Below are 13,277 nucleotides of genomic sequence, written 5' to 3'. Positions count from 1 at the left end.
GGAGGCAGAGCGAAGAAGTAGCTGCCGTAGCCACTGTTTGTTTAAGCCAGCCATGGTGCCATGGGATCTCGGGGCAGGCTGACACCGCGGCCGCTTTGGTCAAGTGCGCTAGCGTGATCTATTCTCGCACTACCTGCATGTGAGCTCATCTTTTTCGCCTGCGTTAGAGGTGACAGTCATGCCGCTACGAGGTACTAAACATGTTTACTGTTTGAGCATCTCTGAATTGCATGAGCTATTAAATACACCCATCACACAAGTGCAGAGCCCTTCCGCTAAGTCTATCTGGCAGGAGTCTTTTGTCCTGTAAATATTCACGTTTTCCCTGTCCATTGTACAGCTATATCCTGCTACGTCTACTTGGTTAGATGCCGACGCCAAACTTGGAGGAAAAAGCGAAGCTAGATCCTTATTAAACGACTTCAATGTGATAGAATTTTTACAATTATCAGCATTCAAAATTAGCTCTCATTACAAACCACATTTAAATTTGCAAGAAACTCTCACTAAAAGGCAAAGCTTATACTTTCTGATGAGCCTCCCCTGTGCATTTTCATTCCTTAAGAATTTGTGTACTTTTCCTTATAGCTTTTATCTTCAACATTATGTGAACAGGGTTTTTCAACTTATGGTCAAAAGACATTTACACAAGAACTAAAATTCGTGCTATCTTGTGCTGTCAGGCCAAATTTAAGCTTTTCTGTGTTGTATGTCATCTTGCTTTTGTGTTATACTTGGCGCTTAATAGACAATTTACACACAAACAAGCCATTTGTATTACAGACTCTTCAACTTTATATGCAAAAAGTATTGCCATTGCAGACAGAAAACACTGAAATATAGTGATTCTGATAATTGTTTTCCGCGCAAGAAATTTGGTTGGCTTTCGGCAAGGGTCTAAAAATGGTGCATAATTTGGTTTCCTAAAGTCAGTTTTTCCGTAATACAGCTGTAGTCACAGGACATGTGTGTTCCTTAATTACAGACGTGCGCACCACATGTGCTTACACATGTGCTTAAGATACCCCGATAGACATTTTACACACAAACAAACCATTTGTATTACAGACTCTTCAACTTTAAATCCAAAAAGTACTACCACTGCAGACATAAAATACTAAAATATGGTAAAAAATTCTGGGAATTGTTTTCTGCACAAGAAATTCGGTTGACTTTGGGCAAGGGTCCAAAAATGCTGTGTAAGTCGGTTTCCTAAAGTCAGATTTTCCGTAATACAGCTGTGTTACGCGGTGAAGCATGTCAAAAGTGAAAAGAGGCTGTTGTCACAGGACATGCGTGTTCCTTAATTACACACGCACGCACCTGCTGTCTCCTGTCATACTACAAATACCGACACATGTAATAACTACTGGCAGCCATTCAAAGCTGTTTCTGTGGAGATTTAAGGCCCATGTTCTGGGGTGAAAAGTGCGGCCCTAGCTGTAAGAAAGTAACGTTTTGTTTATCAAGCCAAAGTTTACAGTGTTCATGTTTTTTAAGTGTTTAATATTTCTAGAATAATAGCTACATCCTTGCAAGGTAGTTGAAATAACAGCTCACATTGCCCCAGCCATGTCCAAAGTAGCTCTGATGGCCTGCTAGTACAATAAATAGGTGTATTGGTGCTTTTACTGACAGGAGACGGAGGGTGCACAGACGTATCATTAAGGGGACACTAAAGCAAAACAATAAATCAGTTTAGACTAATAAAGCGTTGTTTTAGGACCCTGCAGGCAGTCATTTTAAAACAATAGTTTGGTTATTAGATGTGAAAATGAAGTTCGAAGTATCAGTAATTGAAATTCACGCCAAAACCTCGACACAGCTGCGTCAGTGTGACGTCAGGGATTTCAAAGTATATTTTTGCATTTGGGCAGCGTTAGCTGAGTAAAAATTCCAGAAACTTCATATTTGGTTCCTTTAGAACACAATGTAGACAGTCTGTACCGCTATGTACTTAAGTAGGCCCTAGAAGATACCATCCAAATCCATGACGTCACAGCGACCAGGTCTGGGAACTTCAAGGAGGCGTCGCCACTCGTCTTTTGTTTTTGCACTTTTTCTGGTCTACCAAGCATCTTATACTGGTAAGAGTGGTGTTTTTGGTGTTGTAGAAAGGTAATTTACTAATGCAGAAGAAATCATTTTTCTCTTTATTGTCCCTTTAAGGAACACATTATATGTCCCTGACAGTGGCCCCTTTCCACTTTTATAATATGCTTCGCTGTCGTACATTGCATATGCTTCACTGCATAACAAGACCGTATTGTGGCGAAGCTGATTTTAGGAAACCTAATTATGCAACATTTCTGGGAACCTTACATGGCTTCATTCTGTAGAGGCTCTAGGAAAACGCACGCTGCTCTATATTCGCAGCAAACATAATCTGCGTCATAGAAAAAGAAATGTTTGTGATGTTTATTCGCAAAATATTCATGTAACGTCAGCCAAAATATTACCTGCCGTTTTATTGTGGCACTGCTGCCAGTAAGCCTGAATACCTGAGTGGGTCTGAGTAGTCTGGCTCTGAAAATTGCCCATTGATAATATTTGCATTCCGCTAAGATCAGTTTTTGCCTTTACTAGGATGCAAATGAAAAAAATATTACTGTGACGTAGCATTTAGCATGACTTTTAATACGCCCCGAAGACATGGTGGACCGATCACACTGAAGGCACAGTTCAATCTTAAGTTGGGTCCCCACAAGAGATGAAGATGAAGAACACGATCTGATGATGATCATGTGCAGATGATGAAGTGCCTAAGAAATGCCCACATTATAATTATTTCTGTCAATAGAAGAATTATAAGCAACCTCTAAAAATATGACTTTTTGTGATGAAATTGTAAAAGTTGGCAGGTATGTATTATGACATTGATGCAGAAAACATTCATTTTGTCATTAAAGAAAGTCATGTATGCATTCACTTTTTCATCTTCCCTCTTGTGCTTGGGCCTTCATTGGTCTACATTGTGCAACAGGTAAAATGATGAGAAATATAACTAAAGACAAATAAAATCCTAGCCTGCTAACATACGCCTACTCAGTATACTATTGACACGTTCTGGTTTATTAGGCGTGCTCATCTGTCAATTCAGGCACAGAAGCAGGTTCCGTTCTTGAGCTGAAACATACACAGCCATGCTTACATAGGAAACAACTTTCAGGAGGCCAATTATTGACACGCATTGCAGATAGTACTATGGATCAAGCATGAAGCTGACCACAATGCCCTCGAACTCTTCCCAACACACATATATTTTCTAGCATCCTGGGCCAACCTTCTGGCCATGCTTTGAAGCTGCTGTCAGGTTTCGAACCAAGCCCAATCTTTCTGGCTTTGTTGTCCTCCTCGTCGTACCATTTCCCCCTTCATTTATGTTTGTCTGATTGAGATAGATAGATATGTGATGATTTTTCATTTGTGTGTAGTTTGGGCAAAATCAATTTCAAATAAAACAAGCAACCCAGCTATTTTTATGGCCTAATTGTTTTTGCGCTCATTGATCATGGAGACCTACCTGCACGGCTGCATGTATATGGCAACTAAGTTCTCGTCAGATGTTATGTGAATATTTAATTAATAAACTTCATATACATTTCTGCGCAGCACAGACCCATTGTGGCTGCAACTATACTGAGCTGCGTGGCTGTTCACAGTATCATTACAGAATAAAATCTGCCAGTCTTTAATAAACAGTCAACATAATGAATAACCGATTACTATTTTGTATATTCTAAATTTAAGTACTTTATGGCTTGCACTGTCGTGTTCTTATAACTTTGGTAGGCCTAAAAATCTCAACAGACCATCTAACTATGTGGAGTGATTTTTTAGCCATTACATATTCATTGCGTTTGCCTGCTTTCCACATGGCTACCAATAATCAGTAGATATCATGTCGGTTATTTATATTTGGAATTGGTGACTTTCCCAAAACCTCATAGTACCGCCCCCCCCCCCAAAAAAAAAATCCATCGCATACATGCAACAAAAGTTTAATGCCCCCATGGAAGGGGAAGTAAATCGTAAAGATTTAAGTTAGAAGCTGAGAGTAAGATGGTATTTCGACGTGAACAGCAGACTACAACAAATAAAGCAGTGGCACAAAACAAAGCGAATGAAAAAAGTATTGTTCAGCCAATAAAAACATTTCACTGTTGCTGCAAGGTGAGAAGAGGGAAGCAGCCCTGCACTCACCCCAGCAACTACAGGCTTGACCGAAGGGTCCAAGACATCTCAAACATAATGTCCACACTTGGCCAATGTCCACACTTGGCCAATCGAGAAGCTTGTGTTCTGGCCACAGAAGCGGGAGCTCACAGGCCTTGTGTTAGAATTCTGTAGCCTGGTGAAGTTACAAGCCGTACTCTTGTAGCGATGTGTTGGCCAGGTTTTGACTGGTTGCCCTGGTCCAGTGAAGTCTTGACTGCATGTCTTCAGCACAATCCATGGGGCGACCTTCCTATGTGGCTTTCATCCATGTTCCAGCTATTCCTTTCATTTTTGTCACCCGGGGCTTCGTGGTCCGCTGTGATTAGTCCCTTACTTAATATGTACAAATAGGTCCTTTAATTTTCTTGTTTTCTTGCCTTGAATGCCCTCATACCTATTGCAAACAGAAAAGGAAGATAGCACCACTCTTCTATCATGATCGTTCACATTAGAGCTCCATTAAAGGAGCAAGATCAGGGTATCCATGGCATCTGTCTCGATTCTTTACATTTTGTGCCATAATACCCAGGACTCGTACTGTGGATACAGGCGTCATCTGTAGGTTTGGGAGGTGGGAGCACCTTCTGCTTGCTTCAGCTCCTGTCTGACCTTGCCCTTCAGCACAACGGTCTAAAGTTCACAAAGCCAGGATGCCCCCGAAGGTGAATGACACAACCTGTCAGCCCAGCCCTTGGAGCAGCCAATGACCTGCCTATCGATGCGAAGGACAACTGCAATGACAACTGCAAAGCTTGCAAGGCTGGGACGATAAATTTCTTCAGTGACATTCATCTTGAAGGCCTAGCCCTTGAAGTGAATGGCACATAGAGTGCAGACTTATCTTGCCACCACAACGATGACTGCTCCATAGCTCACAAGGCTGGGATAGCAAGTCTCATCGGAAGGCTGATCGTGCAGGCCTAGCCCTTGAAACCACCAGCTGTGTGTCTGCCAATATTCTGTGCCTTCATCGTGATGGGCACTCCAAGGTCTGCAAGGCTGGAACGCTGAGGTCATCTCATCTGAAATTTGGAAGCTTTGCCCTTCAAGCATCCAGTATCGCCATGGCAGTATTAAAGATGGGAGGAACTGCAAGGATCACTAGTGTTTACTAACAATTATGTAGCATCTTTGTCTGTGCACTCACAAGTGCCCCAGGGACCTAAAAGACTGAAATATGGGACATTGAATGGCTGAGAATTATGGGAATATTCTTGCACACTGACATCAAAGAAAAGTAATAGAATACTTACATCTATGTCACAAATAGTTGTTAAGTTCAATTTTGTTTGCTTTCAACAAGAGTGACGTAGAGGCTTGTGAATACTTTGAATTGGACATCTGCTGCAGTAAAGTGAAGCTCGAGGTCCAATTGACCAAATTAGACAAGAAAGCGCGGTACACATCCGCTAAGCCAACAGGGATCTTAATAAGCAGGCCATAGAGCTGGGTTTGTTCACATGACTAGAGGATGCCCATTGATAAAGCTAAGTAACTCGGTCTAAATTTAACACTACTTGAGTAGCGATATTCTCACAGCAAATAGATGCGTTGCAGAAGCAACAGTCATAGCTCCAGAAGCACAGAAACTCGGACGCGAATCTGAATTTGTGCCACAAAAGCCATTCTGTTCTTTGTCAGCAGGTCTGCTATGCTGTGTCGGTCAATTGGTGCTGTGTCTGCCCTGAAGACGGCGACAGCTTACCTTTAACTGGGACTGACAGTCCATCTAGCAACACTGCTAAAGTAATGTTAAACATTTATCCTAAAGACAAAAACGCAAAACAAAGCGGGGAGGGAGGGGGGGATGAAGCTTGCAGAAAAACGAGACAAGGATTCTTTGAGATAAGGTGTGGCAGTCATGATCAGAACCAGAACGATAAGTCAAAGGAGAGTTTTTGCACTTTCATGTGTGATCAAACGGACAGGCATCATACTGAAGGCGTCAAGAAGAGCGCAAGGATGAAGCAAAGACACTTGGCAGCTTGGAAAGACAGTCACGCTACTGAATGCAGAAAAATTGTGGGAAACAACTCAAGCACCCGAATGCAAGAAAAGAGTGAAAATAATACTTTATGTTAAAGAAAAATGATTTCCTTTTGAACACAATATTAATATAACACTGCCCCCACTGTACGATACATCAAACATTATACACAGCTCCAAAATTGCATAACTGTGCAAACTCAGTCTGAAATAGATGGAATAAAATTTGTTCCTTGTGAGCAAATCGGGATGTGTGGCTTGCATAAGCTGAATGTGTGCAGTTTTTGCTTAGCAGGAAGGTTATTAATTAGTCAAACTTCTATAGTGGTGACCAAAATAGGAGTTCGGCAATGGGAAAGAAAAGAACATTGACATTTGTGTGCAGTAGTGTGAGAGTTAACGTGGGCAGAAGTGCAATGTGTAAATAGGGTCTATTTTGGGCAGATATACCGAGATATAAATTGCACTGGTATTGTACTGAATCAAGTTATCTTGACATGAAGCAATAGCCTGCCCTTTAATTTGCATAGATTTTGCCATACAGTTTGCCAACACTTGCATGGCTGTTAGACTACTGCATACTTTGGCAAAGCCAGATAGCTGTCATGCTAAATGTCATGTATAAGGCAGCCATGTATGTCTATCCACGAGCAGGCATATCTGTATTTTATGACTGCGCAAGTTTATTGTTGACAGATACCGTATGTTGTGCATAACATAAAGTATATCCTTGCATTCATAATGGACGGCAATATTTTTCAGTTCTACCCTGCCCCCTCACTCTAGGTCTTTGTCCAGAGAAGGAATGCCCACTGCTTGAGTGCCCATGACACAGTCGATGCTGCTTCAAGCTTCAACAATTCTTGTGTCAGTTACAGCTATGCAAGCCAATATTTGAACCAAGAAAATGTTACTTAGCTCCTTCAGGTTTTTTAAATAAAGTACTTTACCAACAAAACTATGCCCGGGGGCTGTCCCCCCTCGACTTTTCTTTGGCATTTACAACACATCCTAAGACCATAAATGCTTATTCAAAGCACCCAATACACTTTAGGCCGAACATTGTCTGCAAAGTTCCATTTGAAGAGGTACTGACATGATCTCTTCAATTATTCCTTTTTTTCTCTCAATAAATTAAGGCTTTAGAGCTCTAAAAATATAATAACAAGCCTTGGAGTGGCGTGATTTAGTATAATAGCTTTCCTAGAGCCGGTTTCAGTTTTGTTTTCTGGGAGGATACTGTGTAGTGACATCACAACACAGTATGTGGTCATGTGAGAAAAGGACATTGCGACGTTTTGACACTCTCTGGAGGCCTCCGGCCAGCTCAGTCGACTATTATCATTATTATCATCAGCCTGGTTACGCCCACTGCAGGGCAAAGGCCTCTCCCATATTTCTCCAACAACCCCGGTCATGTACTAATTGTGGCCATGCCGTCCCTGCAAATTTCTTAATCTCACCCGCCCACCTAACTTTCTGCCGTCCCCTGCTACGCTTCCCTTCCCTTGGAATCCAGTCCGTAACCCTTAATGACCATCGGTTATCTTCCCTCCTCATTACATGTCCTGCCCATGCCCATTTCTTTTTCTTGATTTCAACTAAGATGTCATTAACTCGCGTTTGTTCCCTCACCCAATCTGCTCTTTTCTTATCCCTTAACGTTACACCTATCATTCTTCTTTCCATAGCTCGTTGCGTCGTCCTCAATTTGAGTAGAACCCTTTTCGTAAGCCTCCAGGTTTCTGCCCCGTAGGTGAGTACTGGTAAGACACAGCTATTATACACTTTTTCAGTCGACTTGTGCACTGCAAATTTTTAAGGTCAATGTAGCAGCACAGTGGACGACTGAATGAGCTAGAGCGAGTGTCATAACATTGTAATGTCCTGCTCCCACATGACCATATATTGTGTCGTGACATCAGGGCATAGTATCCTCCTGGAAAACAAAAGTGCTGTAAAGAAGCTACTATATTAAATTATTTACGGTGTTTTGAGGCTTCACCCCTCAAACGCTGTCTGTCGTCTTCTCTGCGCCCATCTTCAGCAGTGGTAAATTCAATTATAAACGTGCACTAACCAGCTCAGTTAAGCACACTCGTGCAGTATGTACTACCAAGCGCTTTTTTATCCCCTTCCATGTCGCACTGTTACCCCGATGGAGGCGAAATGAAAAGGCACCCATGTATTGTGCATTTGGCGCATATAAAGGAAACCCAGATGGTCAGAATTAATGCGGAATCCCCCACTACGGTGTGCCTCGTAATCATATCATGGTTTTGGCATGTAAAACCCCATAATTCGTTTCATTCTGACGAGAAGTGGCTAATGTATTTTTAAAACCTCAGTTGGCAACGTGTTTTACCTGCTCAGAAAGAATAAATTTGCTTCTTCTTGTGCTGTCCCATGGATTATGCATTGCCTTCGATCAAAAGCCTGACTAAGCATTGAGACACATCTTGGCTTGTCCATGGCAATGCTAGAGAATGCGAAATACTGCTTATGAGCTGAGCTTATTTTTGGCCGTTTTTAGCAAAAAGCCACGGACGAACCTAGCTCGTCGAAGGCACGGAAAATGTTAAACATACCACTATGTGTACAAGTATTTAATTTCAGAATCAAGTAGGGGAACACAAGCTGCACACCTGGCAAGTATTGCTTGTACAATTGACGGAAAGCTAAGTCTACCAATCTTGCTAGAAAGCACGCCTGAAATGGTGCACGTCAGCAATTCCAAAACTAGACAGCAAGGACAAAAGTCTAAGAATGCAAGGCATGCGGTGAAAAATGTTGGGTAGCTTTTGCAAAGAAACTGCGGGTAAATTATTAGGCTACTATGAAAATGCCTTTGGCAGACCAGTTCATTTTAATAAGCTTGATGACACAAATTTGCAGTGCTTAGACAAAGGAATACTGTTAAGGTTATGGGGTTTTACGTGCCAAAACCACTTTCTGATTATGAGGCACGCCGTAGTGGGGGACTCCGGAAATTTCGACCACCTGGGGTTCTTTAACGTGCACCTAAATCTAAGTACACGGGTGTTTTCGCATTTCGCCCCCATCGAAATGCGGCCGCCATGGCCGGGATTCGATCCCGCGGCCTCGTGCTCAGCAGCCTAACACCATAGCCACTGAACAACCACGGCGGGTCAAAAGGAATACTGTTAAGAGCTTGGGGTCATATAGCTTTCAGTGAAAGGCAATAATGAAGAACAAGTCTTAGCACGGCCACCTACATGCTCTTTTTGTTTGGACAATGATTTAAAGCAAGGGGGGTGGGGGGCTCAGAAGCAGATTAAGAATGATGTATGTAGGACATGCCCACACATCATTAACAATGGCAGATGACATCGGTGATATTTCTGGCTCCTGTTCCAAACATTAAAATATGAACCAGATTCTCTCTACAATGACTGCTTTATCATCAGGTTTATATATTACCCCTTTTTTATACACCTAAACTTATAAAAAGGAGCTGCAGACAGGCTTCACACAAATCAGGTAGCAATGTCTTTTGACAAATTAGCTTGATAGCATCAGCATTAGGCATATACTTCCACAATCCTGTTCATTAAGTACTACTTGGAACATATGCAGAGAAAAGGTTACTTATATTGATATTAATTAGAGCTGCATGAATCTCGGAACGTTCAAGCAACCAGAGGGGCTCCATGCTGTAACGTCTTCCTAGTTGTATTAGTATCTATGGAATACAGGTTTAGTCAGATAAGTACACTAAAGGCAAAACATTTTTATTAGTGACCATGGTTCTTTCTTTTGTGTTTCTTTTTCAACTTGGAAGGAGAGAAATGAGTGCAAGATGATGGTTGTCGGTACATTTAGATTGCCACAACAGAGTGATTAATAAAAATGGAGTTGCCGTGAACCCGTTAAACGCATATCCAATATATAAAGAAGGGAACCTTAGCAAAGCTGCACAACCATAAGTCAAGTCAGTTCAAGTGCGTATACTAGTTAAAAAAACAAGCTTAAAATATAATGTACCAAATATTAATTTAGCCGTCATATATACCACTCATAGGTGCTAGCGTGGCTGAGTTAGTGATCAGAAATGATCCTACAAAAAAACCATTGTTGTAGAAGAAAAAAAATCCGTGTTCCTGCTAGGGTTTGAGTTCATGACTTAATTTATAAGCCAGGTGTTCCATACATGACATGGCAGCAGTTTCATTCTTTTCTTTCTAATGTAGACACAATCCAATAATTGTAACCCAGTGTATTTGACCACATTTGAATGTTTCAACAATTCAAATGCTGAACTCTTAAGAGTACTAAAAGTGAAATATTTTTATGTGGGTAGTTCCATCAGTCAATACAGTCATCCTTAGTCCACTATAACTGCTGTTGTCTTAAATATTAAATGGTGTGCAATATTGGGAGATGAACAAGTAAGCACCATCGGAAGATAAATAATTTTTGTACACCACAGGTCTTAGAACAGTTACCCATTGACAAAAAGCTAATAAAATTGACATTGTGCTTAAGAAGCCCGAGTATGTTAAAGTGAGCAAAGGCTTTGCAAGTTTAAAAGCTGTCTATCAAGAAAGATGTGTTTTCAGGTAACACTATATCATAGTAAATACAAAGGGCAAGTGGAACAGTAGGAGCTCCAGATTATATTTGGTCATGGCCAGGACATTACATGAAATGATTATGAGACTTTCAGCTGTCCACAGAGTTGACAGTGCAAGCCTTACCTTAATTAGGTTTCCCTAAAAGGCTGCCACAGTAGGTTGACGCCTACTTGTATGTAATAGTTCATTTGAAGTTTTGTGGGTTGTTTTCGTCACCCCACTTGGAAGAACCCTTAGCACACCCCTTTTACTATCGCAAACTAATCCTTGCCTTCAAAGCTTTCCACTTCCCCTTTCCATATCCTTCATTTTACTCTTACGCACCTGAGGTCCTCCTCGACCCTTGCGAGCGATGAGCTATGTGGAAATCAGTTTTTAATAAGGCAAGTCCCTTTGTCCAAACATTGACTCCAGGCAGAAGATTCTCTTGTTCAGTGACTGTCAGTCATTTAACTTATTGTGTGGTGATCTACTTTCTCTACACAAAACCTTGCACAATAAGGTGTAATTTAAAACCACCATTAATTTCTGGCAAAAAGGTACCTTAGTTGGCCAGGCCATTGCCTGACCAAGTGTGCTGCATGACCAACTAGCTATCTCTAGTTAAGTACAAGGGCATCTCATTCATTCAAGTGAGTATGGGAAAGAACATTTCAACAATAACTTTGGTTTATTCTCACATAAGAATAAGTTATTCTGACAGGGCTGCCTTTGTGGAATCGCTGGATCAAAAAAGCACACATGCATGAATCACGTGCATGCATACTTTCATATGAAAAGCTGACATTTCTATTGCGTCATTCTTTCACGCTACAAGTAAATGATATATTTCATTAATGTGGAAAGCTGGGCTAGTTGGTGATTAATCATCATACCTTGCAGCTAGTGTCATAAATTCTTAGGTGTCTTCGCCTTGTCCTTGTCAGTGCACTGCTTCACCACCAAGATATGATAATCTATTTCATGTTTCGCAAAGGCTAACTATGAAGCTTTCGATGACAGTAGATACAGAACTATCAACTGACAACTCTGACTACCTAAAAGATAGACCATCAGAACACCAACATGATTGGGTAAAAAGGAAGCAGAGCAGCTTCCTGACTGCCACCTTTGTTTCCTATACTAGCGAACGTGCCACAAATGTCGGACACGTAAATTGGGCAGCCACAACACAACGGCTCCTGAATTTCACAGGTGCAAACACTTCGTCAAAAATTCTAATGTGCAGTGCGGAAAGACATTTTTATAGTGTATTCTGTATGTATTGGTAGTGCGCTATCAAAGAACTGCGGCGCAGAAAAATCGTGAAGCTATTACGAAATCAGCTATATTTATACATCCTTCACTGCAACCAAGAATGTTATACCAGAAAAAAGTTCCTGCCGTTTACACATATAACTGAAGACAGATTAAAAACGATGCATGTTTAGAGTGTTCAAAAAACAGAGCTATCTTAATAAATTTACAAGTACCGCATCGTTAGCCTGCACAACGCCTTGTATTGCATTGGAAATAAGAAAGGAAAAAATAAAAAAATGTAAATATAAAACATAAAAATGAGTAAATCATTGCATATTGTCCAAGTTTCTAAGTACTAACACATACAGCTTTAATGGACGACTGCAAACAGCAGACAGAATGAATCACTTATTGGTAGCGCACACCAAGAGACGCGTAGTATGAGCTGAATGAGTAGTGATTTGCAGGGACTGTGAGATCACTGTGACCATTGTGAATATGGACAGCAGTTCATGGCGAGAACCACTAATTTGTTAGTAACTGTGCAACGAGTAAAGAATATGTACTTCTGACATGCAGCTTCTTTGCAGTACAACGTAATAATGAAGCTCACTGACAAAAAACTAGAAAGTTGGAAACATCTCACTCGCACGAAGACACTAAAACTACGAAACTTAAGCTAAACAGCTATTGGCTTAATTTTGTGGATGGTTTATTGTACCAGTGCAGTCGGATATGTATAGTACACGTCGAATACATTTTCACTGCAGCACAAATTTTATGCGATGAAGCCGATAGATTTTGGTGTAAAAGCTAGTTCATCGCAGCCACTGCAACTGCTGAGAACATATCGTAAAAACTTGATTTGCACATATATATATATATATATATATATATATATATATATATATATATATATATATATATATATATATATATATATATATACTGGCTACCTGCGAGACACTGAACATTGCGAAAACATGATGAAGCGCAATGTGTTTACCGGAGTTTAAAATTTTTACGATAGCGCTTCACTGCATAATACTTAATGCTGCTGCAAAGCCCATTTGCAGACAACAATTATGCATTGCAGCGAATAGCTGGGTTTATTAGTTGGTTTTATTGTTGTTCGCGAGCGGTTGTGTAAAGAGGGCGCAAACAGAGAGGAATCCTGAGGGCAAAAAAAGCGGCTTAAAACACCACACCAGAAACACCTCTGAATGCATGTCGGTACAC

The sequence above is a fragment of the Dermacentor andersoni genome, chromosome 7 (assembly GCF_023375885.2).
Source record: "Dermacentor andersoni chromosome 7, qqDerAnde1_hic_scaffold, whole genome shotgun sequence".
Classification (NCBI taxonomy): Eukaryota; Metazoa; Arthropoda; class Arachnida; order Ixodida; family Ixodidae; genus Dermacentor; species Dermacentor andersoni.
This window is presented reverse-complemented; position numbering follows the sequence as displayed.